Source organism: Artemia sp. Qi Xiang Cuo, chromosome 1, assembly GCF_049724085.1.
Source record: "Artemia sp. Qi Xiang Cuo chromosome 1, ASM4972408v1, whole genome shotgun sequence".
In the NCBI taxonomy this organism is placed as follows: domain Eukaryota; kingdom Metazoa; phylum Arthropoda; class Branchiopoda; order Anostraca; family Artemiidae; genus Artemia; species Artemia sp. Qi Xiang Cuo.
In genome coordinates this window covers 15,942,811-15,968,424 of record NC_142794.1, presented here as the reverse complement: position 1 = coordinate 15,968,424, position 25,614 = coordinate 15,942,811, and the positions used below count along the sequence as shown (strand labels likewise).

The following is a 25,614-nucleotide window of genomic DNA, read 5'->3' as shown; positions in this document are numbered from 1 at the left end:
GTCGCCTATTTTCATAAACAGACACTTCACTTCCGGCGTCTAAAGGTCGACAAAATCAGCTTTCTGTGTATCAAATCTTACCAACTAAAAATGAAGCTACGACTATAATGACACTTGGATTTGTGATGATTGGGAATCTATTGGAATCAAAACAAAAGCCAACCACCCAAGGTGATTAGGTGAATCTCTTCAGTTTGAAAATTTTTATTGAGGAAAAAGGAGCCTGCTGAGAGAAATTAAAACAAAGTAGAAATGTAAAAATAAGGATTTCTGAACTTGTAGGTTTCCGGAATTTTCAATCATACTATGAAAACGAAAGAAAAGAGGAAAAGAGAAGAAAAAAGGAAAAAAGATTGTGAAAATATTATTGATTATCCTCCTATAGTAAAAATCAATGCTTGATGGTGCGGGTGCGGCTACGCCGCACGCGCAAAAATTTTTTGAGCATTTAGTAAAAACAGATGCGATCTAGTAAATTTTTCCTCTCCGATTTTGTAAATTCTTCCAGGTCAGGGTGGCAACCCTGATTCTAGTGTAAGCTAAGCATTGAAACAGAAAGGTCGCGTGAGAGGAAAGAAAGAAAATAAAGCGAAGCCAGCCCAGCATTAAGCATTTCTTAAATCTTGCAAAAACCAGAAATGACGGTAAGGAGTTTACTACTATTCTGACAATAGTTTGTATTTAGTGGGTTTTAAAGCACGCATGTGTAACTAGTAATTAAAATACAATTCCCAATTTAGATTGAAGACGACCAAATCTAAATTTGGAAATCTTCTCGTAAGAATTTTTCTTAGCTATGATCAATTAAAGGAAACAGTAAAAATGATCGTTATTTGGGTGGGATCAAACTTTTTTGAAAATTAATCTTCTTCTAGAGCCCAAAATGGGATTATTAATAGTTCATTCATTTTATATTCTATTTCTTGTGTAACTATGAGCATGGTTAATGTTGGAATACCTTCATAAGTAGTATCCTTATATAAGATTGAAAACCTACATGAAAATATACATTGAAATTGCTATTGTTTTCAAAAATACATGAAAAATACGATAAATTGCGCAAGAAAAACCCATGGTCAAAAGTGTATACAGTATGAACGGTACATTGGAATTACACAAGAACCCTAAAAGAATTTGCTCAAAAGTGGAATAGATTTCAAGCTTATATTCACCCCCACAAAAATACATGAAAAAATACATTGAATTGCGCGAGAAACTCACGTGTGAATACTTTAAAAGTTGGCACACTATAATGGGTGTTATGAAACTAAGGTTGAGGTTTTTTAAACTTGGCAACGTATAATGTAGTCAAGCATGTTTTGAGAGTTTGATCGTAATAATATAATTTAAAGCAGGTTTTTTTTCTGTTTTTGTTGACGATTGCACAATGAATGTACGTCATGAATTCACGTGTACATTCTTAAAAAAAAAAAACTGATGTGATATAAAGTAGTCAGACATGTTTTGGGAGCACACACGAAATTATGTAACTCAACATCTGTTTTTTTTTATTTGTCCTTGAAAAAATGTATAAAATGTTCATACACTACAATTCAATTTTCATTATGTTTTAACACATTGATTATAGTACACTACATATTATTAACTTTGAAAACAATGGATTCGTCAATTGTCAAAGTGAGTACACTTACATTCTTTATTTACAAAAAAAATTCGTTTTACTAGTAAATTCAAATTTCAGGGTGACTTAGCCCCCCCTCCCCTCCAACAATACAAAACCTTTAAATATAATGAGTATATTCGATAGAAACGGCAACGCATGCTTTTTTCTATTATGTAAAACAAAAAAACTCCCTTTTCCATTGCTCTGTTAGGAGCATAATTCTGTAGTTTTAGTTCTATTTCCTTCAAAATGTGGCTTTTCACTCTATCAAAAATAGGGTTTCCGGTCTAAAAGTATCTTTGTCTAATCCTCTTAACATGAATGACAATTTCCAAACAGGATCTTACATTCGTTATCTTATACTATTCATATCGTGTGTTGAAGGATTGCGGTAAGGGTCTCCTTGAAAAGTAGATTCTTTTTTAGGGTCAAATTAAAGGTGATTAAAGCCACCGGACTTCAGGACTAAACTTAAAGAGGGAATATAGGTAGGACCTACAATTTATTCATCGGTAATTTTGGACTATGTTATTTTAGAAGAAAATTCTTAGTACTTTCCAAAGCTTAGTAGGTAATATCTTGGCTCATTGTCATGAATTGAAACCTGTTTCTGCGATCTTCATCCTTCAAAGTGAAATTATGAAAGATGTATTTATTAAGCTATTAATTGTTTAAAGCATATTCCAGCCTAGGTAGCATACTAGGCCCCCAAGGCTGTTCAGTATGTTCTGTATGTACGCGAAGGAATATTTGAGCAGAAAAATATTGATTTGTAAAAAGTAGCAGGCATTCTAAAGTGCTAATAGTTATAGCACTACAAACATCAGAATTGACTTTATAGGTCAAATTATATTATGGGGGGGGGGATGTTTTTGAAATCCCCCTTCCCTCCAAACTCAAAATTTTACTTTAAAAGCTTATCTTTTAAATATTTCTAAAGTGCTAAGCCATAGAGTGCTACAAACACCAGAATAAACATTTTTTCTTCTGTAAAAGGGAATTGTTTTTTTTTCATGCTAAATTTTGCCTTCTTTTTTAAGGAAGAGGATTCCTACAGTTACTCCCCCGGAAAAGAGAGCTAAGACTAACGGCGTCGCTCCAATACAACAAGTGGAGATAGGTGGTCCATTGGGGGCCACTCACATCCATTCCAGACCGACGCTGCCTGCTCAAAACTCACCAGTGCCAACTCCTATGCAGCCAGGTAGAAAGCTGAAAAGAGAATGGATGGTTCCTCCCATAATCGGGAGCCCCACTGGCTCACCTATACAGGCCAGTGACATTGCCATCACATCTATGCAAGAAACGGACGGCACTCAACAGCAGTCTAAATTTGCAAATGTGAGTATTTTCACCTCTAGCTTCTACCTATTTCTATCCAACTTTTTTTTATAAGTATTTTCTTTTCGCCATTTTTCAAAACCGTAAAAGTGTATGTCAGAGATATTAAAATGTTAATCTCCCCCCACCCCCGACCATTGTTTTAAATTTCTCTGCTCCCCTCAGAGATAGCTGAATATAATGCATTTTTTTTATTAGCAAAGAAAGCACTCTTGCGTCTTTCTGAACTTTCTGTGGGAGGGGGGTGGAAGAAGGTATTTAGTTTAAATAATCCTAGGAGGAATTGAGTTTTTGAGGATGGGGTGAAAAAATGAACATGTTTTTTTTTAACTTTATAGAATAATGGTTATTTCACATAGAAAATAAAACCTTTTCTTCTATAGGTTAATGAATTAGCCTTTGCGACATTTTTCAACACCGTAAAAGTGTATGTCAGAGATGTTAAAATGTTAATCTCCCCCCACCCCCGACCATTGTTTTAAATTTTCTCTGCTCCCCTCAGAGATAGCTGAATATAATGCATTTTCTTTAGTAGCAAAGAAAGCACTCTTTTGCGTCTTTCTGAACTTTCTGTGGGAGGGGGGTGGAGGCAAGTATTTAGTTTAAATAATTCTAGGAGGAATTGAGTTTTGAGGATGGGGTGAAAAAATGAACATCTTTTTTTTTAATTTATAAAATAATGGTTATTTCACATAGAAAATAAAACCTTTTTTCTATAGTGTACTCTTGATTTTTCGAAGTTCATTTTGAATTTCTCTCGTAAAATGCAAGAGTTGGAATATTTCAGTAGTGTTTTGTTGTGCTTTACCTTGTCACAGTTACATTCTATTGATTTTCATAGTTCATTTTGAATTTCTTTCATTGAAATGCAAGAGTTGGAATATTTCACTAGTTTTTTGTTGTGCTTTACCATGTCACAGTTACATTCTCTTAATTTTTCAAAGTTAATTTTGAATTTCTTTCGTGAAATGCAAAAATTGGAATATTTCAGTAGTGTCTTGTCGTGGTTTATCTTGTCACAGGTACATTCTCATGATTTTTCAAAGTTCATTTTGAATTTCCGTCGTGAAATGCAAGAGTTGGAATATTTCAGTAGTGACTTGTTGTGCTTTACCTTGTCAGAGTTACCTTCTTTTGATTTTTAGAAGTTCATTTTGAATTTCTCTCGTAAAATGCAAGAGTTGGAATATTTCAGTAGTGTTTGGTTGTGCTTTACCTTGTCACAGTTACATTCTGTTGATTTTCATAGTTCATTTTGAATTTCTTTCATTGAAATGCAAGAGTTGGAATATTTCAGTGTGTTTTGTTGTGCTTTACCTTGCCACAGTTACATTCTCTTAATTTTTCAAAGTTCATTTTGAATTTCTTTCGCGAAGTGTAAGAATTGGAATATTTCAGTAGTGTCTTGTCGTGGTTTACCTTGTCACAGCTACATTCTCATGATTTTTCAAAGTTCATTTTGTATTTCTTTTGTTGAAATGAAAGAGCTGGAATATTTCAGTAGTGACTTGTTGTGCTTTACCTTCTCACAGTTACATTCTCTTGATTTTTTGAAGTTCATTTTGAATTTCTGTCGTGAAATGCAAGAGTTGGAATATTTCAGTAGTGTTTTGTTGTGCTTTTTTTTGTAAGAAAATTATGGAAAATACAATTCGTTGGCTCAGAGGTGAAAATTAAGTCCAGTTATGGATCGAAAAATAAACAATCTCTGTAAAATCTGAGCTAATAGGGGTTTTTTTCAGTAAAATCTAGTTTTTGTACGAAAATTATGGAAAATACAATCCTCTGGTGCAAATCTGAAACTTTAGTCTATTTTTGGATCGAAAAATAAGCTATTTCTGGAAAATCTCATCTAATAAGGGTTTTTGACTGTAAACTCTAGTTTTTTTTGTAAGAAAATTATGGAAAATACAATTCGTTGGCTCATAGGTGAAAATTAAGTCCAGTTATGGATCGAAAAATAAACTATTTCTGTAAAGTCTGAGCTAATAAGGGTTTTTGCCCGTAAACTCTAGTTTTTTGTGAGCAAATTATGGAAAATACAATTCTCTGGCTCAAATCTGAAACTTAATTCTATTTTTGGATCGAAAAATAAACTATTTCTGTAAAATCTGAGCTAATAATGGTTTTGGACCGTAAACTCTAGTTTTTTGTAAGAAAATTATGGAAAATACAATTGTCTGGTTGAAATCTGAAACTCTAGTCTATTTTTGGATCGAACAATAAAACTGTTTCTATAAAATCCGAGCTAAAAAGGGTTTTTTGACCGTAAACTCTAGTTTTTTGTAAGAAAATTATGGAAAGTACAAATCTCTGGTTCAAATCTGAAATTTAAGTCTATTTTTGGATCGAAAAATAAAGCTATTTCCGTAAAATCTGAGCTAAAAAAGGGTTTTTGACCGTAAACTCTAGTTTTTGGTAAGAAAATTGTGGAAAATACAAATCTCTGGTTCAAATCTGAAACTTAAGTCTATTTTTGGATCGAAAAATAAAACCATTTCTATAAAACCTGAGTTAAAAGGGTTTTAGACCGTAAACTCTAGTTTTTTGTAAGAAAATTATGGAAAATACATCATTGGCTCATAGGTGAAAATCAAGTCCAGTTATGGATCGAAAAATAAAGTATTTCTGTAAAATCTGAGCTAATAAGGGTTTTTGGCCGTAAACTCTAGTTTTTTATAAGAAAATTATGGAAAATACAATTCCCTGGTTCAAATATGAAACTTAATTCTATTTTTGGATCGAAAAAATAAAACTATTTCTGTAAAATCTGAGCTAATAAGGGTTTTTGACCGTAAAATCTAGTGTCTTGTAAGAAAATTATGGAAAATACAATTCTCTAGTTCAAATGTGAAACTTAAGTCCAGTTTTGGATACTCATAATGATGAGGACTGTTGATCCTAATTCAATATTTTCCATAAAAACAGACTATTTTTTTTTAACTTCTAAATTATTGAACTTTATTTATTTTTTATCTTTTTTTTTGTCCGTATCTTAAAATGACGAAATTTTCCTACGGCTCTAACAACTGTACTCTATGATTGGTCAGAGATACGATGTGGCTTTCCTATTGGTATTCTATGATCCGGTTATTGACACTACCTAGTCTATTGCATGTATTAAATCAGTATTTTTTACGCAGTGGAACGATAAACACATAAGTCATATCTTTAAAAAAAAAGTGAAGATAAATTCTTTATCAACATCCGTTGTTGGATATGTTATTATGTCATTATGAAAATTTTTTAAGTAAGTAGGTAAGTAAGTAATTAAGTAGGTAAGTAAGTAACAAACTCTTTCTTGAAGTCACCTCTTGGATACGCAATACAAAAATTTAAGTCAGGAAATTATGAAAATAAAAAATTGAACAAATTCCTTATTAACATTCTTTATCGATTGAACTCACTTCATAGACAGTCAATACAACAATTTCACAAAATCTAAGCATCAGATTGATTAAATTCTATATCAACATCCATTTCTTGGATAAATGGGGATGAAATTGACAAAATCTAAGTGTTAGAGTGAATATATTTTATTTATCAACATCTTTTGTCAGATGCATCGAATAAAATTGACAGAATCTAAGTGTCAGAGTGAATAATTTATTTTTTATCAACATCTTTTATCAGTTACAACAATTAAAAATAACAAAATCTAAATATCAGAGTGAATAAATGCTTTTTCAGCATCCTTTGTTGGATATGTTGAATAAAATATGCAAAGTCGACATAGCTTTATTTCATTTTTTAAGGTTAATTTAGGCGAGCTTAAGTGCGCGCACGTAAGCTCGCCTAAATTTACCTTTTCATAATGACACCTTTTTAACCTTTTTTTCACAATTTCCTGAATTAAATTTCTGTATTGTGTATCCAAGAGGTGAATTCAAGAAAGGGTTTGTTACTTACTTACCTACTTACTTAAAAATTTTTCATAATGACACAATAACATATCCAACAACGGATGTTGATAAAAAATTTATTCATTCTGATAGCTAGATTTTGTCAATGTTATCCCATGTGTCTGACAATAGATGTATCCAAATTCCTTTTCTTACATCTCCGATGTTTTAATAGACATTCTAAACGTTTGATATGCTAGCTTACTCTAAAAATAATGAACACATAAAAAGGTAATGCATAATAGATTTTTAATGAAATAATGCTATGTAGAATATTAATAAAAAAATATATTATTATACATTAACAATATCAATGGTTAGTTTTGAACATTTAGAACCAGTTTCGTAAAACAGTTCACCATTTTCTCTCTTGATACTGTAGCTACTTTCTTCTCTTAGTTCGTAATCAGTAGATTATTCACTATTCCATATAGAGTCATACACAATTTTTAATGGTGTCTCATCAACAGGATCAATATGATTTTCGTCTTTGGTATTATTTGGTTCATTGACTGTTTGATCAATGGCAGTATCGTTTGCTGGTGCTTTGTTTTTCATCGATTCATCTTTATATTCCATAGTCATATTTTCTGACAATGGCCTTTTTATTTTTCTGGTAATTTCACTATCTATTATCGTATTATTTTTACATAGATAACAGTTTCGGCACGTAGACAAGATGTGGCTTACGATATTACTAGAAGAGTAGGCCTTTCTTTTATTGACCTTCCGTTGAATGTTGATACCCAAAAGGTGACGATTGGATGTATCAGTAGGTAATATACTACTTGCAGCATTAGCAAGTTGTCCTCTATCCTCGAACATTATTTTTATGTTGGCATTCTCTTTGAGAGCCATCATTTCTGGCGATCTCAATCTCGGCAATCCATTAGCATAAGAGTTGAGTTTTTTTGTTATTCCAAAGAAATTTAATTCCTTACTGTCATGACAATGCATGTATACATTTCCAATAGTGCTACCACTTGTACTTGTTTCATAGTTTAAATACTTCTCCTTGTCTGCATTCAATGCTACAATAACCTTGTTATGTGAACACACTTTATTAAAATGCTCCATCTTCACTTTTTTTTATAGATATGACTTATGTGTTTATCGTTCCACTGCGTAAAAAATACTGATTTAATACATGCAATAGACTAGGTAGTGTCAATAACCGGATCATAGAATACCAATGGGAAAGCCACATCGTATTTCTGACCAATAATAGAGTACAATTGTTAGACCCTTTGGCATATTTCGTCATTTTAAGATACGTACAAAAAAAAAAGATAAAAAAATGAATAAAGCTGAATAATTTCGAAGTTTAAAAAAAAATAGTCTGTTTTTATGGAAAAAATATTAAATTAGAACCATCAGTCCTCATCATTATGAGTATCCAAAATTGGACTTAAGTTTCACATTTGAACTAGAGAATTGTATTTTACATAATTTTTTTTTACAAAAAACTAGATTTTACGGTCAAAAACCCTTATTAGCTCAGATTTTACAGAAATAGTTTTATTTTTTTGATCCAAAAATAGACTTAAGTTTCATATTTGAACCAGGGAATTGTATTTTCCATAATTTTCTTATAAAAAACTAGAGTTTACGGCCAAAAATCCTTATTAGCTCATATTTTACAGAAATACTTTATTTTTCGATCCATAACTGGACTTGATTTTCACCTATGAGCCAATGAATTGTATTTTACATAATTTTCTTACAAAAAACTAGAGTTTACGGTCGAAAACCCTTTCAACTCAGATTTTGTAGAAATAGTTTTATTTTTCAATCCAAAAACAGACTTAAGTTTCAGATTTGAACCAGAGAATTGTATTTTCCATAATTTTCTTACAAAAAACTAGAGTTTACGGTCAAAAACCCTTTTTTAGCTCAGGTTTTACAGAAATATTTTTATTTTTCGATCCAAAAATAGACTTAAGTTTCAGATTTGAACCAGAGATTTGTATTTTCCATAATTTTCTTACAAAAAACTAGAGTTTACGGTCAAAAAAACATTTTTAGCTCAGATTTTATAGAAAGTTTTATTTGTCGATCCAAAAATAGACTAGAGTTTCAGATTTCAACCGGACAATTGTATTTTCCATAATTTTCTTACAAAAAACTAGAGTTTACGGTCAAAAACCATTATTAGCTCAGATTTTACAGAAATAGTTTATTTTTCGATCCAAAATAGAATTAAGTTTCAGATTTGAGCCAGAGAATTGTATTTTCCATAATTTGCTCACAAAAAACTAGAGTTTACGGGCAAAAACCCTTATTAGCTCAGATTTTACAGAAATAGTTTATTTTTCGATCCATAACTGGACTTAATTTTCACCTATGAGCCAAGAATTGTATTTTCCATAATTTTCTTACAAAAAAAACGAGAGTTTACGGTCAAAAACCCCTATTAGCTCAGATTTTACAGAAATAGTTTATTTTTCGATCCAAAAATAGACTAAAGTTTCAGATTTGCACCAGAGAATTGTATTTTCCATAATTTTCGTACAAAAAACTAGAGTTTAATGCAAAAAACCCTTATTAGCTCAGATTTTATAGAGATTGTTTATTTTTCGATCCATAACTGGACTTAATTTTCACCTATGAGCCAACGAATTGTATTTTCCATAATTTTCTTACAAAAAAAAGCACAACAAAACACTACTGAAATATTCCAACTCTTGCATTTCACGACAGAGATTCAAAATGAACTTCAAAAAATCAAGAGAATGTAACTGTGACAAGGTAAAGCACAACAAGTCACTACTGAAATATTCCAACTCTTGCATTTCAACGAAGGAAATCCAAAATGAACTTTGAAAAATCATGAGAATGTAGCTGTGACAAGGTAAACCATGACAAGACACTACTGAAATATTCCAATTCTTGTACTTCGCGAAAGAAATTCAAAATGAACTTTGAAAAATTAAGAGAATGTAACTGTGACAAGGTAAAGCACAACAAAACACTACTGAAATATTCCAACTCTTGCATTTCAATGAAAGAAATTCAAAATGAACTATGAAAATCAACAGAATGTTTCTGTGACAAGGTAAAGCACAACAAAACACTACTGAAATATTCCAACTCTTGCATTTTACGAGAGAAATTCAAAATGAACTTCAAAAAATCAAGAGTAACCTATAGAAAAAAAAGGTTTTATTTTATATGGGAAATAAACACTATTCTATAAAGTTAAAAAAAAAACAATTTCATTTTCACCCATCCCTAAACACACTCTTCCATCTATAATCATTTAGACTAATCACTTGCCTCCACCCCCCTCCCACCGAAGGTTCACAAAGACGCAAAAGAGTGCTGATTTTTACAATAAAAAAAAATGCAATATATTGAGCTATCTCTGGGGGGGGTAGAGAAATTTAAAACAATGGTCGGGGGTGGGGGGAGATTAACATTTAATATATCTGACATAGTCTTTTACGGTGTTGAAAAATGTCGAAAAGGCTAATTCATTAACCTATAGAAAAAAGGTTTTATTTTCTATGTGAAATAACCATTATTTTATCAAGTTAAAAAAAACATGTTCATTTTTTCACCCCATCCTCAAAAACTCAATTCTTCCTAGAATTATTTAAACTAAATACTTGCCTCCACCCCCCTCCCACAGAAAGTTCAGAAAGACGAAAAAGAGTGCTTTCTTTGCTAATAAAAAAAATCAATTATATTCAGTTATCTCTGGGGGGACCAGAGAAATTTAAAACCATGGTCGGGGGTGCGAGGGGATTAACATTTTAATATCTCTGACAAACACTTTTACGGTGTTGAAAAATGGCGAAAAGAAAATACTTAAAAAAAACAAACAAAAAAAAGTTGGATAGAAATAGGTAGAAGCTAGAGGTGAAAATACTCACATTTCCAAATTCAGACTGCTGTTGAGTGCCGTCCGTTTCTTGCATAGATGTGGTGGCGATGTCACTGGCTTGTACAGGTGAGGCAGTGGGGCTCCCCATCATGTGAGCAACTATCCATTCTCTTTTCAGCTTTCTACCTGGCTGCATAGGAGTTGGCACTGGTGAGTTTTGAGCAGGCAGCGTCGGTCTGGAATGGATGTGCGTGGCCCCCAATGGAACACCTATCTCCACTTGTTGTATTGGAGCGACGCCGTTAGTCTTAGCTCTCTTTTCCGGGGGAGAGTAATTGTAGGAATCCTCTTCCTTAAAAAAGAAGGCAAAATTTTGCATGAAAAAAAACAATTCCCTTTTTAGAGAAGAAAAAATGTTTATTCTGGTGTTTGTAGCACTCTATGGCTTAGCACTTTAGAAATATTTAAAAAGATAAGCTTTTTAAAGTAAAATTTTGTAAAATTTTGAGTTTGGAGGGAAGGGGGATTTCAAAAACATCCCCCCCATAATATAATTTGACCTATAAAGTCAATTCTGATGTTTGTAGTGCTATAACTATTAGCACTTTAGAATGCCTTCTACTTTTTACAAATCAATATTTTTCTGCTCAAATATTCCTTCGCGTACATACACTCATCATACTGAACAGCCTTGTGGTCCTAGCATGCTACCTAGGCTGGAATATGCTTTAAACACTTAATAGCTTAATAAATACATCTTTCAAAATTTCACTTTGAAGGATGAAGATAACAGAAATAGGTTTCATTTCATGACAATGAGCCAAGATATTACCTACTAAGCTTTGGAAAGTACTAAGAATTTTCTCCTAAAATGAAATAGCTCAAAATTATCGATGAATATATTTTAGGTCCCATCTATATTCGCTCCTTAAGTTTAGACCTGAGGTCCGGCGGCTCTACTCACCTTTAATTTGACCCTAAAAAGAATCTATTTTTCAAGGAGACCCTTGCCGCTATCCTTCAACATATGCTATTAATAATTTCAGATAACACATGTAAAATCCTGTTTGGAAATTGTCGCTCTTGTTAAGAGGATTAGACACAGATACTTTTAGACCGGAAACTCTATTTTTGATAATGTGAAAAGCCACATTTTGAAGGAAAAAGAACTAAAACTACAGAATTATGCTCCTAACAGAGCAATGGAAAAGGGAGTTTTTTTGTTTTACATAATCGAAAATAGCTTGCTTTGCCGTTTCTATCGAATATACTCATTATATTTATAAGTTTTGTATTGTTGGAGGAGAGGGGGGGCTAAGTCCCCCTGAAATTTGAATTTACCAGTAAAACAATTTTTTTTGGAAATAATGAATGAAAGTGTACTCACATTGAAAATTGACGAATCCATTGTTTTCAAAGTTAATAATATATAGTGTACTATAATCAATGTGTTAAAACATAATGAAAATTGAATTGTAGTGCATGAACATTTTATACAGTTTTTCAAGGACAAATAAAAAAAAACGGATGTTGAGTTACATAATTTCGTGTGTGCTCCCAAAACATGTCTGACTACTTTTTATCACACCAGGTTTTTTTTTTAAGAATGTACACGTGAATTCATGACGTACATTCATTGTGCAATCGACAACAAAAACAGAAAAAAAACCTGATTTAAATTATATTATTACAATCAAACCTTCAAAACATGCTTGACTACATTATACGTTGCCAAGTTTAAAAAACCTCAACCTTAGTTTCATAACACCCATTATAGTGTGCCAACTTTTGAAGTATTCACACGTGAGTTTCTCGAGCAATTCAATGTATTTTTTCATGTATTTTTGTAGGGGTGAATGTACGCTTGAAATCTATTACACTTTTGAGCATATTCTTGTAGGGTTCTTGTGTAATTCCAATGTACCGTTCATACTGTATACACTTTTGACCATGGGTTTTTCTTGCGCAATTCATTGTATTTTTTCATGTATTTTTGAAAACAATAGCAATTTCAATGTATGTTTTCATGTAGGTTTTCAATCTTATATAAGGATACTACTTTCATATTCCCGTATCTCCAGAAACAAAAAGTAGAATCCCGCAAAAACGGTAATTTTACCGTGTGAATTAATCGTTTAGAGCCATTCCAGAATTTTTAGCCTTGTCTCTAAAATTCAATACTTTTGAGGGGGGGGGGGCAAACTTTGACCTACCAAACAAGTCATGTACGCAAATAATTTAATTAACAAAAGTTGATTTTTTTAAGTTTTTACGAGTTTTACAGGGAAAACGAGTCTTTGCGACCATTAGTAAAATCGGGAGAAAAAATGTTCCAATTATGATTTAAGTGCCAAAATTGATGTTTTTCCAGGAACAGCGAGATAAGAGATAAAATGAGTAATTTAACGATTCAAGGGCAATCTTTGAAGCCTTGGAACAGTCGGGTAGAGAGCATTTTCTCGGTATTTTAATGTTAAGGTCACACTACATGATGCTCCAACCAAGGGGGTAATAACTGACCGTTGCAGGTGTCCCTTCCTTTGGGCTTCCGTGCCTCCGGCACACCCGAAACAGCGTGCTACTGGAAGCGAAGGAACACGGTTTTATCTTTGGTTTATGGAAAGCGTACGGCGCATTTTTTACGACGCAAGCTTTCTCCTCCTGAGAGGTTATCTTTACTTGGTCGTGTTGTTTACTGCGTTCGACATTGGAGATTCTGGGTCCTAAAAAGTGGACATTATGCTTTGAACGAGAAATTTTATTACCACAAACCTTTACCATTGCCTAGAGATAAATATGCATTCTCTAGTGCTTCTCATTCGTCGATTCAAACGGCTTGGGCTCGAACGTCTTTTCAAACTCTCCGACATGAATAGCGAACCGTGTGAAGATTTTTTTAGGAAGATGCGGTCTCAAACCAGCACTTACTGTACTGTAATAAACTTTTCGTTCCTCCAACTTCTACATCGAATTCGTCGATATGAAAGCATAATGGATTTTGAAGCTCAATATTCTAATGAACAGTTGTCCTTGCCCAAGGCCAAGTGAGTTAGATCCATTGGTGTTGTGTCTGTCAGTTCCGATTTTTCTTTGCCCGGGGACGATGAAATCAAGCTTAAGCTAGGGCGAGCTCGTATTGAAAGCCAGCGAATAATGAAAGCCTTGATACCCGACGACGTACTTTCTGCTTTCGGTCACCAAGTACCGAATGTTTGTCTTTCTGTACTTCACGACAGTGACTCAGAGGAAAATACTCTGTCCGATAAGCAGGAAAAGGCTCCCGCGACTGACACTGAATCGGGCTCGGAAAGTGACGGCATCTTTGAAGATTTGCCAGTGATTGCTCAATGTGTGAAACACCAAGTTGAGAAAAATTGGGTTAGTGAGCCTGTGACGAACATGAAGAATTCTAGGTTTTGTCTTGTCAAGACTTCTGACGGCTCCATAACACCAATAAAAAAAGCCACGCTGTTGGGGCTTCTGAGGGAAAGCTCTGAGAAGCTGAGTAGTGACCGATTAAAACGGGTGATGGTCCAGGGCCGACAAGTAGGACTACGTGAGTCTCCACAAACCGATGCAGAGGTCGGTGTGAAATCGGACAATAAATATCTGAGAAACTAGTTATTTTTTTTTAGTTGGTTGCTTTATTTAGCGCTTTTTACTAATAACTCGGTAGTAACAGTTTTTCTGTCTATGGCTTTACAGTTTTCTCTCCAAATAACCAAAGGCCTGGGTTTAATACCAAGAAAGTTCGATTCTAAGTACACTATGATAGATAATTTTTTTGCTCACATGACTGCTATAAAAAGGTAGACTGACGCCCCGCCCCCCTGAAACAAAATCCTGGATACGCCGCTGGTTTTTATCAAAGAGGTAATCGTATAGACTTTGAAAAAAACCTCATTTGATTTAGATTGAAAGTTCTAGATCCGTTTTTTAAAGTCAAGAATAATCGGACAGTAAGCACCCTCCCCATGCCATAAAAACTTGAAACTTTTTGCAATCAAAAACGAACAAAAATGAATTAAATAAAAAACCTTTCCGAAAAACAAGTTTTTCAAAGAAAAGTAAAGGCCAATTTAAACTTATGATCATGATATAAAAATACTTTTTAAAATTCAAACTAAAATCGACCAGAAATTACTATTAAAGAATAAATGAAACCAAAAACGAACAGAAATTAAATAAACAATCATAGCAAAAAACATACAACAAGTAATAATATAAATGAATAAATATACCTGAAAGTGAGTAATGCTTAGAATGAATAGGAAAATCAAGCTTAAAACGGAAAAAAATATTTTGCTATTGAAATACCTATAAATGAAACTTAAAACGAACAGAAATTAAATAAACAATCAAAGCGAACAAACATACAATATATATTAATGTAAATGAATAAATAAATCTTAAAGCGAGTGAAACTTAAATTGAATATGCAAATCAAGTTTGAATCGAATAAAAAAACTACAAACAAGAGTTTGGGTATGGCCTCACTGCAGAAGCCTAAAACCTACTGCGTCATCGGCGCTTTACTGAAAACGAATTATATTACAAATGTTTTCTTTTGTACTTAATATTGAAAATAAATATTAAGATTACAGTAAAATTTTGGACTGATGAGCTTTTAGCAATTAATATCATTATAAATCAAATATTCATTTTAATTTATTAGTTATTTCCAAGATTGATCAAGACAAATATAGTTTCACTATAAACAAAATTTGGATACTGCCCCCTTCTTTAACTGTAAAAAACCTAAAGCCTTCTGCGTCATTGGTGCTTCACTGAAAATGAATTACTCGTATATTACAAATTTATTATTTTCCCGTTCTTACAGCATTGAAAATGAAAACAAAAATTACAGCAAAAAAAATCTTGAACTGATGGATCTTTCAACAATTAATATCATTATATATCCAATATTCAATTTGATTTTGTTTATAGTTTCCAAGACTGTTCAAGACTCATGTAGTTTTCAGTAAGGCGCCAATGATGAAGTAGGTTTTAGGCTTCTGCAGTGAGGCGATACCCAAACTTTTGTTTGTAGTTATTTTTATTCGATTCAAGCTTGATTTGCATGTTCAGTTTAAGTTCAACTTGTTTTCAGATTTATTCACCAATTTATATTAGTATATACTTTTTGCTTGTTTGCTATGATTGTACATTTAATTCCTGTTCTTTTTGGATTTCATTTATCCTTCAACATGAGTTTTTGGTCGTGTATAATTTTAATTTTAAAACGTATTCGTACATTCATAGCTTAATTTTAAAAAGGCCTTTCCATTTATTTTAAAAACTTATTTCTCGGAATTTTTCTTTTAATTAATAATAGGTAACACGCTACGCGTGAATGATAAAATCGGTTCTTCGTGAGCACTTCATAAACAAGCAAGTGTCAGTAACCGATAATTACTTTTGTTGCCCTCCTAGATGCATTCGAAAAAGTACTATAGCTCCTCAGCATAAAGAGCAGGAGGTCGTGGACTGGGCGAACCCCTTCATACACGGACGAATTTCTGTTCGTTCTTAGTTTTTATGTCGCTCTTTGCTTTCATTTGAAAAACAGGTTTCAACGACTCGGTCCAAACGTTTTCTTCTTGGATTTTAGTGATTTTCGCATCCGATATATTTGACACGAATGAATTCTTTTTATTCCCGATTACTGCATGACAAAATAGACAACTCGTCGCACTCTTTTGAAGGCATATTTTAGTTTGCTAATACCACATACCCCTAAATATTTACAAGACTTATTTTCAATTCAATGAACCTATATAGACTTATCAGAAAACGTTTAAATTTATAAGACGGTGCACATGCCCCATTCCGAATTCATCCAAGTTTGTCCTGCCAATAATTACTGCTCCATTATCTATTAGCTTCTGAACAACTGTAGCCAAATATGGTGACTTAAAGCTTTTCAGCATGTTTGAGGCACATGATGTTCTCTGTCCTTTTTGTGCATAACGTGAGTCGCCAACAAACCAATGCAGAGGTCGGGGTGAAATCGGACAATAAATATCTGAGAAACTAGTTATTTTTTTTAGTTGGTTGCTTTACTTAGCGCTTTTTACTAATAACTCGGTAGTAACAGTTTTTCTGACTATTGCTTTACAGTTTTCTCTTCAAATAACCAAAGGCCTGGGTTTAATACCAAGAAAGTTGGATTCTAAGTACACTATGATAGATAATTTTCTTGCTCACATGACTGCTATAAAAAGATAGACTGACGCCCCCCCCCCGAAACAAAATCCTGGATACGTCACTGGCCCCCACCCCATCATGTCCTCAAACACACCCAATCAAATTTTGAGATAGCCATTTTGTTCAGCATAGTTGAAAAGTCAAGTAATCATGTCTTTGGGGATGATATACCCCCCCCCCCCTACAGCCTTCAGGGCAAAGGTTGTAAGTTATGTCCCGGGGAGCATATAAGGTTATTATGGAAGTGTGGTCGTATAAATTTCGGAAAGGTATCATTCGATTGGAAATCCGAAGTTCCATTGCCCTTTTTAAGTGTCTAAGTAATTGGAAGGCCACTACACCCTCTCCCCCTACGTCCTCTTTTCCCCAAATAGAGATAGCTATTTTGTTCAAAAAGAGACCAAAGATCACATAACAAGGCATTCGAGGTGAACACAACCCCACAGAGTCTGGGAGTAAGGGTTGTCAGCTCTGTCCCGGGGGCTTCTGAAGTTTTTATGAAGGGGAGGGGTCATACAAACTTTAGAGGGGGCTCATTTGGTTGTAAATTGAAAGTTCTTGCTCCCTTATAAGAGTCAAAAAGTGATAGAAGGGTAACTAACCTCCCCCCTCCCTGACGCCCTCTTTTCCCAAACGCATCTGATCAAAAATTTTGCGATAGCCATTTTGTCCAAAGCAGACTAAGAACAAATAACAATGCCTCCAGGGTGGACACAACCCCCCACAGCCCAGGGACAAGGGTTGTAAGTTATGACCCGGGGATGTATGGTTTTTATGGAACGAGTAGTCGTATAAACTTTGGATGGGGCTCATTTGATTGGAAATCTCAAGTTCTAGTGTCCTTTTTAAGAATCAATAGTGCCTTGAGCCCCCCCCCCCCCACACACATTGCCCAAAACACATCCAATCAAAATTCTTATAGAGCTATATTGTTCAGTATTATTGAAAGTCCAGTAATTCTGTCTTTGGGGATGTCAACCTCCCCACAGCCGTCAGGGCAAGGGCTTTAAGTTAGGTAATTAGTCCATTGTTTATATATAGCATATGTTATGGAGAAAAATCGGCATGTTTGACCTTTACTTTTCAAAAGACGATGAGCATTCAGGTGAGCCTCTCAGAGACCGTTGAGTGGAGTGTTGAACTAGATCAATACATTTTATGTGCATACGGGTTATCAAATGGGCGTAACTCGTGAATGACTAAGTATATTAATTTGTAACTTTCATGAAATGATAAGGGTTAGTCGTGGTGGTTTTTGAACTAGCCAGAAGACACTATGTGTATACTTTTAATACTACTTTTACGGTTACTGTAACTTATGACACTAGGGGTTTTAGGTGAAACTTCTAGCGAATGCTTGAGGGGGGGGGGAGGGTTCAATTAAACGAAAAGTCTATGTGCATGTGGGTTTTCAAAAGGGCATATAAGCAATATCATAGGCAACGCTGCTCATTCATAGCTAGTATTTTCATTGAAACTTTTAAAGGAGCTAATTCGATTGGAAATTAAAAGTTCTAGTGCCCTTTTTAAGAGTCAAAAGTGATTAGAGGGAAAGCAGCCCTCCTCTTTAGCCCATAATTTTCAAAACACTTCTAATCAAAATTTTGAGACAGCCATTTTGTTCAGCATAGTTGAACGATTTAGTAAGTAGGGAAACTGGGTGTGTCAACCTCCCCCCCCTCCAATAACTTTTCGCGTCATTCACAAAATAATGAACTTCCGGATTATTCACTAGATTATTTTCAGCGAGTTCATTGATAAAGTTCATTCCAAGTTCTTGATGTAAATTTTCTTCTTTAATCTTGCCCAAATGTAAAACAAATTTCCAATGAAAGTGGCAAAGCCTTTCGTGTCTTCTAATTGCAAACCAAATGTTGAGTTTATAGGTTTACTGGGTTGGTCTCATTTCGCCATATATACGACGTATTTTCGACATAACGCCTTTAAATTAGGTGTTGTTTTCATAGACCACACTGCCGTTCTAAGACGAACAAATAAACTTTAAAATGGGGATAAATCCATTTATTTAGACAGTGAATAAACAGGTACAAAAGTCGTATATATGGCGAAATGAGACCAACCCAGTAAACCTATAAACTCAACATTTGGTTTGCAATTAGAAGACACGAAAGGCTTTGCCACCTTCATTGGAAATTTGTTTTACCTTTGGGCAAGATTAAAGAAGAAAATTTACAGCAAAACCTTGGAATGAACTTTGTCAATGGACTCGCTGAAAATAATCTAGTGAATAATCCGGAAGTTCATTATTTTGTGACTGACCCGAAAAGTTATTTCTTTTGTTGTATATAAATATGCTAGTTTTAATTTTATTATTTTAGTATTTCTACTGAAGACGGTCGCTGTATATGTGATCGAAATATCTGGCCTTATGTACCTGTTTTTTCAATGTCTAAATAGACGGATTTATCCCTATTTAAAAGTTTATTTGTTCGTCTTAGAACGGCAGTGTGGTCTAAGAAAATAACACCTAATTTAAAGGTGTTACGTCGGAAATTTTTTACTCGGTGAATAGGCAGGGAATATTTTTCATGATGAATAAAGAAGCTATTAAGTCTTGCTTAGGTTAGGAAATTATTAATAGTAGAAAGTTGATTTCTCATTTTATGACAAGTGAAAGGTATCAATTATAGTAGCAGGGCTATAGACCCCTTTAGAACCAATTGATGGAGATTGCGATGACTAAGACGAATTATACTTACAACTACCGGATCCTAGGTAGAAATGTTGGTATATTTATTAGGGAATTATAATGCCCCGGTAAGTTGAAACAGAATAAAGAAGCTATTAAGTCTTGCTTAGGTTAGGAAATTATTTATAGTAGAATGTTGATTTCTCATTTTATGACAACAAGTGAAAGGTATCAATCATATTAGTAGGGCTATAAGCCCCTTTAGAACCAATTGATGGAGATTGCAGTGACTACTTACAACTACCGGATCCTAGGTAGAAATGTGGTATTTTTATTAGGGAATTATAATGTCCCGGTAAGTTGAAACAGAAATGGTTAACATCTTAGCCAAGATAAATTTTGTGTAGGGAAAGAAAATAGTAATGGTCATTGACTGCATTAATTTTGTGGGCACACAAAATTAAATAAAACCAATACCGTAGTTGGTCTTAAAATGACCCAAAAGTTGGCAAAAGTTCGGTGCTCACCTGATGGTAAGACGGTTATCTTTGTTGATTTTGTTATTGTAAACTGAAGACTGTTAGGATCGAGATAAGATACTAGGGTGTATACACCGTATATATAATTAGCAATATGATCTTTCCCTGTCTCACCCATTATAAAAACCCGGACCGAGGTGCGAGTGCTCTAGAGAACATGTAAACATAAGCGACATTAGATCTTTTCACGGGTAGACAAGTCAGATTTCTCTTGAACGCGAAACTTGGCTTCAACGTCGGAAACTAAATTTTGAAGAAACTAATTTTAAATTAATTTATTCCAATACATATATGAAGAAGAAACCAATTTCAAACTAATGTATTCCAATGCATAAATGAAAATTGTTAATTAGTAGTGCAATATTATTATTACATGTTTTTTAGAAATTAAAAGTAGGCTTCGAAGTCTCGAGTTGGTTTCAAAGGCATTTTGAGAAAGTTTCTGCCAACGACGTGTTCCAGGGTAATTAGACCGCTGATGGCAGATCAAATGAGAGGAGCTGTTTGTACGCACTGATATATATATATATATATATATATATATATATATATATATATATATATATATATATATATATATACACACACACACACACACACACACACACACACACACACACACACACACGCACACACACACACACACATATATATATATATATATATATATATATATATATATATATACATATATATATATATATATATATATATATATATATATATATATATATATATATATATATATATATATATATATATATATATATATATATATATATATATATATATATATACGCAAGTTCGCATTCATTAAACTTGCTCCTAACATATGTTTATCAGATCAACCTATTTTGCGCCCCCTCCCTAAAAAGATCTTGGATCCGCCCCTGAAACCATCACATCTATTCCACCAGTTATTAGAAGAAAAAAATTCCTTATTTTCACAAATTTCATCAACCCCCCGCCCCCTTTTTTAGAAATCCTACATAGGCCAATCAGTTAAGTCCACTGTATATAAATAATAGATTAAGTCATAATTTGTATATAAATTAAGTCATACTTGTGAGATGGGACAGTTGCAAACCACTTGGCCGACTCACCAAGTTTTTTTCTGCTTTCGCAAGTACAAATAATACAGTTTCGAACCATTCTTCATTGATTGACGCATACTCACTAACCCGCTCATGCATGAATAAGTGGGAAGAGCGCTTTGTTCGCACCGAGAATGAAGAGCCAGAAATCATCTGCGGTAAACTTACTGCCTAATTATATATACAGTCGGTGTATACGAAGGGCTGTTATTAATATTAAAAGTAATGGTCACCATATAATAGTGGGTAGGGTTAATCTAAAGCTGAAATTTATGAAGGATAATTACCTTTCGGAAGTTCTGAAACTGGTTGACTCCAGGATGAAAACTTAATAAAAAAAATTCTAGGTACAGTTCAAGGTTAAACTAGAGAGGCAAAAATTTGTCGATGTGGAAGATGAATGGAAGAATTTTAGGAAAATGATATTTGAAGTAGTATTGACATGTTAAAAACATTAAGAGGAAATAGATAATCTAAACTTATTGCAGTTAAAGATGAGAACGGGGCATTAATTTTTGGAAAGGAAAAGGTTAAAGAAAGACGGGGAGACATTCTGTGAATGTGTTAAATCGAGACCAAGTTACAGGAAATGATATAGAGAAGATGAAAAAGTTTGTGATGCTTTGAAAATGAAAGAATATTTGTTTTTTTTGAAGAAGAATTGTAGACAACATTAAGAATACTTAGTTAAAAAAAGTAAGATGCAGATACTTTGGTATAGAGTTCGTATAAATATCTTTTTTTTTAAATATAGTGAATGTAAAGTTGAGAGGTTAATTGCTGGAGATTCGGAATATGGTTTTATAGGCAACGCTAGAGCACATTGCCTATTGTAAAGAGCCATAAAGCTTCAATGTAGGCTATTATTATTTATCTAATTATTTTTCAATTTTTTCCCATAGCCGCTTCATGTGACAGGGATTGTCGGATAAAATTCAGAGGGGGGTTCATTCAATTTTAAATTGAAAGTTATAGTGTTTTTCTTAATGGAAAAATAAAAAAAAATTGTTTTTTTTTAACTGAAAGTAAGGAGCGACATTAAAACTTAAAAAGAACAGAAATTATTAGGTATGTGAAAGGGAATGTCCCCTCCTCAACGCCTCACTCTTTACGCTAAAGTTTTTTATTGTTTTAAAAAATAAAGTTTTCAGACAAGACTTGAGCGTAAAGAGCGAGGCGTTGAGGAGGGGACAGTCACTTTCATATACGGTATTATTTCTGTTCGTTTTAAGTTTTAATGCCGCTCCTTACTTTCAGTTAAAAAAAACTTGTTTTTTTATTCAATTTCTGAACGTTTTTGAATTAATTGCAGCTTTGATTTTGGCTCACCGTACATAATAATCAAAACGTAATTTGCATGTTTATTTAACTTTTTTTTTGCCAAATGGCTTTCTCGAAGTTTTGTTCAGACGTAACTTACGAATTAATTTACGTAACGAACTTCTACATATTAATATATTTTTATTACGTATATAAGAGGTTTGCCCTCTAGTCAATACCTTGCTCTTTACGCTAAAGTTCGAATTATGTTCCAATTCTTTAAGAACGACCCTTGAATCACAAAGGCTGTTTAATTAGAATAGATAGCTCTTTTGAAAGTACTAAAAAAAAGTTTGACGTCAAGAACGAGGTATTGACTAGGGGCAAACCCCCTCATATACGTAATAATTTCTGTTCTTTTCAAGTTTTAATGCTGCTCCTCACTTTCAGTTTAAAAAACTTGTTTTTTTATTTAATTTCTGATCGTTTTTTATATAATGCTTGGAAATTCGGTGCCCCCTTCATAGAATTGTCCGTCCCCCATGAAAAGATCCTCCCACTTGATCCCCCCCTGACCCCAAAAATTGAAAAAAAATCCCTTCTGAAAACGTCTGTATACTTCCCAATACTATATAATAATATTAATAGTAATAATAATATAATGAAAAAACGTAGGCCAGAGCCTCTTACAAAACAGGAAAAAGACAAATACAAAAATCTAGATAAATCTTCTAAAGTTACTGAAGTTGAACATACGACTCTCGTATATCTTGTCAAACGAGTTCTTGAAAGAGCTGATGGAGGGTGCCAGAACGGTTTCTTCGGGTAGGAAGTTCCAGGTGTCGACGATTCGGTTTCAAAAGGCCCATTTGCCTACTTCTTTGTAGAACCTCTTAATTTTAAGCTTTAAGGGATGGCCACGTAAATGATTTTCGTTGAAGACCAGCAGTGCTTCTCCGGGGATGTTGTCATAGCAGCCATGGCATAGCTTGTACGGCTCGATCATATCACCCCTTAGAAATCTGTATGAGAGTGCTGGTAGGTGAAGCAGACGGAGACGTTGTTCGTATGGGAGGTCTTTCAGACTTGGGGAGAACTTCGTCATCCGCCTTTGTACTGACTTACAGTGCATCTATATCCTTGTTCACGGATGGACGAACTGTGCAATGACCATATTTGAGAATTGGGCGGACTAGCGACTTGATGAGGGTCGCGAGCATTTCTACATCAAGACACTTGAACGTTCTCCTGATCAGCGCTGATACCCGCGTAGCCTGTTTTATGGCCAATTCGTAGCGGTCCGAAAAGGTCAATTTGTTATCAACCATGATATCCAAATCTCTTTCGACAGTGCTTTGAGCAAGTGCTGTGGGCCCAATGCTGTATGATGCAGATGAACATTCAGCTCCGAGGTCAAGTGGTGGCTTTTCGGGATATTAATTTCCATGAGCCAAGTCTTCATCCAGGCGCTAATACGGTCGAGATCTTCTTGGAGTTTTGCAGTCTTCAGGTCACATGATGATACGATATAGCTTGGTGTCATCCGCGTACAGCAGAATTGTTGAGTCAATATCATCAACTAGGTCGTTTATATAAAGGTTGAACAGAAGGGGACCTAGGATAGATCCCTGTGGGACACCACTGATAACGTCAAATTCTATTTGGCTTATCTGACCTTCTACAGCAATGACTTGCTTGCGCCCCGTTAGAAAGTTCGTTATCCAGGCAAGTATTTGCCCCCCATCCAGGCCATATTTTTCAAGCTTGAGAAGTAGACGCTTATGGGGCACTTTGTCGAAAGATTTCTGGAGATCCAGGTAGATAACATCTATTTCTAGTCCCTTATCAAGAGGGGTCTTCCAGTCGTCCACTGCGTAGAGCATCTGAATTTCCGCAGATAGTTTTTTTTACAAAACCAAAGTGTTTATCAGTAACAATTCGTTTGCTTTTTAGATAGACGAGAATATGGTCTGATTTTATAGACTCGAGAATCTTGCAGGGAATACTAGTGAGACTGATCGGAGGGTAATTTGTCAGGATCTCCCTTTTGCCAGATTTGAAGATAGGTTCCACTACTGCGCTCTTCCAGACCCTTGACAGTTCGCCTTTATCCAACGATTTGTGGAATATGATTGTTAACAGACCAGCGGTTAAGTCAGCTGTCTCTCTTAGAACCCTTGGATGCAGTTTATCCGGCCCTAGGGAATTTGTCGTGTTTATATCCTTTAGTTTCTTGAGTACTAAAGATTCAGTTATGTTGATACTGGAGGTCGGCTCGTGCTCGTTTGTGCTGCTGGTCGAGGGAATGGGTTCTTTAATGCCTGGTTCTTGAGTAAAAGACTCTTGCAAATTGCTTGCCAAGAAGGTCTGCTTTGCCCTTTGGGTCTTCTATGAGGGTGTCCAGCTGCTTGTCAAACAAAGGTGGAATTCCACCTCCGTTCTAACGCTTTGAGTTGACGTATCTTCAGAAGCATTTTGGATTTTTCTCCAGGCTATTGGCCAGTTTCCGTTCCCTTTCATTTATTTCATAGTGGGTTGCTTTTCGAACTTTGTTCGAAGCCTCTCGATAGCCATCCCTTTCCGAGTCAGCAGGAAGCTTTTTAGTTTCGATTTCATTGTCTCCCAAGCTTCTTTTTTTCTTTTATGAGGTTAGTTGTTTCGCTTGACAACGCTATCCGCGAGTGACGTCTGATCAGTGGAATGTGTTGCCCTTCAGCTTCTTTTATGACCGACAGGAAAATGTCATAGAGTTTGTCAGGTGAGTTTTAGTCCTTGAACATTTCATCCCAGTCAATATTTTAGAGGTCTTGTCTCATCAATCAATCAATAATTTTATTAGTACTAAAACACTATTACAAACGTAAGAAAAGTTATATGGCCCAAGAAGCTTGGCTTGTTGTGGGCCATACAACACAATAATAAAGCACTAAAAGAACCATAAATATTACCCTAAATCAAACAATACATATGAAATAAAGATTAAAGAGAATAAACACTAGCATACAGTAAAAAAAAAAATAATAATAACGATAAATAAGGGAAAAAACAAAAAGGAGAAACACTAGGAAAAGAGAAAACAAGGAACAAGAGAAACGAAGGAGAGAGAGAAATTACTATACTGGAAAGACCCGACGAAAAACGGCCTTTGCAGACAAATAACAGGACATCCGG

At 34.2% G+C, this 25,614-nt stretch overlaps 1 pseudogene; it reads right to left on the bottom strand.

Annotated features, from left to right (window-relative positions):
• Positions 1–23,771, bottom strand: part of LOC148956051 (cathepsin K-like) — a 46,268-nt pseudogene extending 22,497 nt beyond the window's left edge.
• Between the last annotated feature and the right edge of the window lie 1,843 nt (positions 23,772–25,614).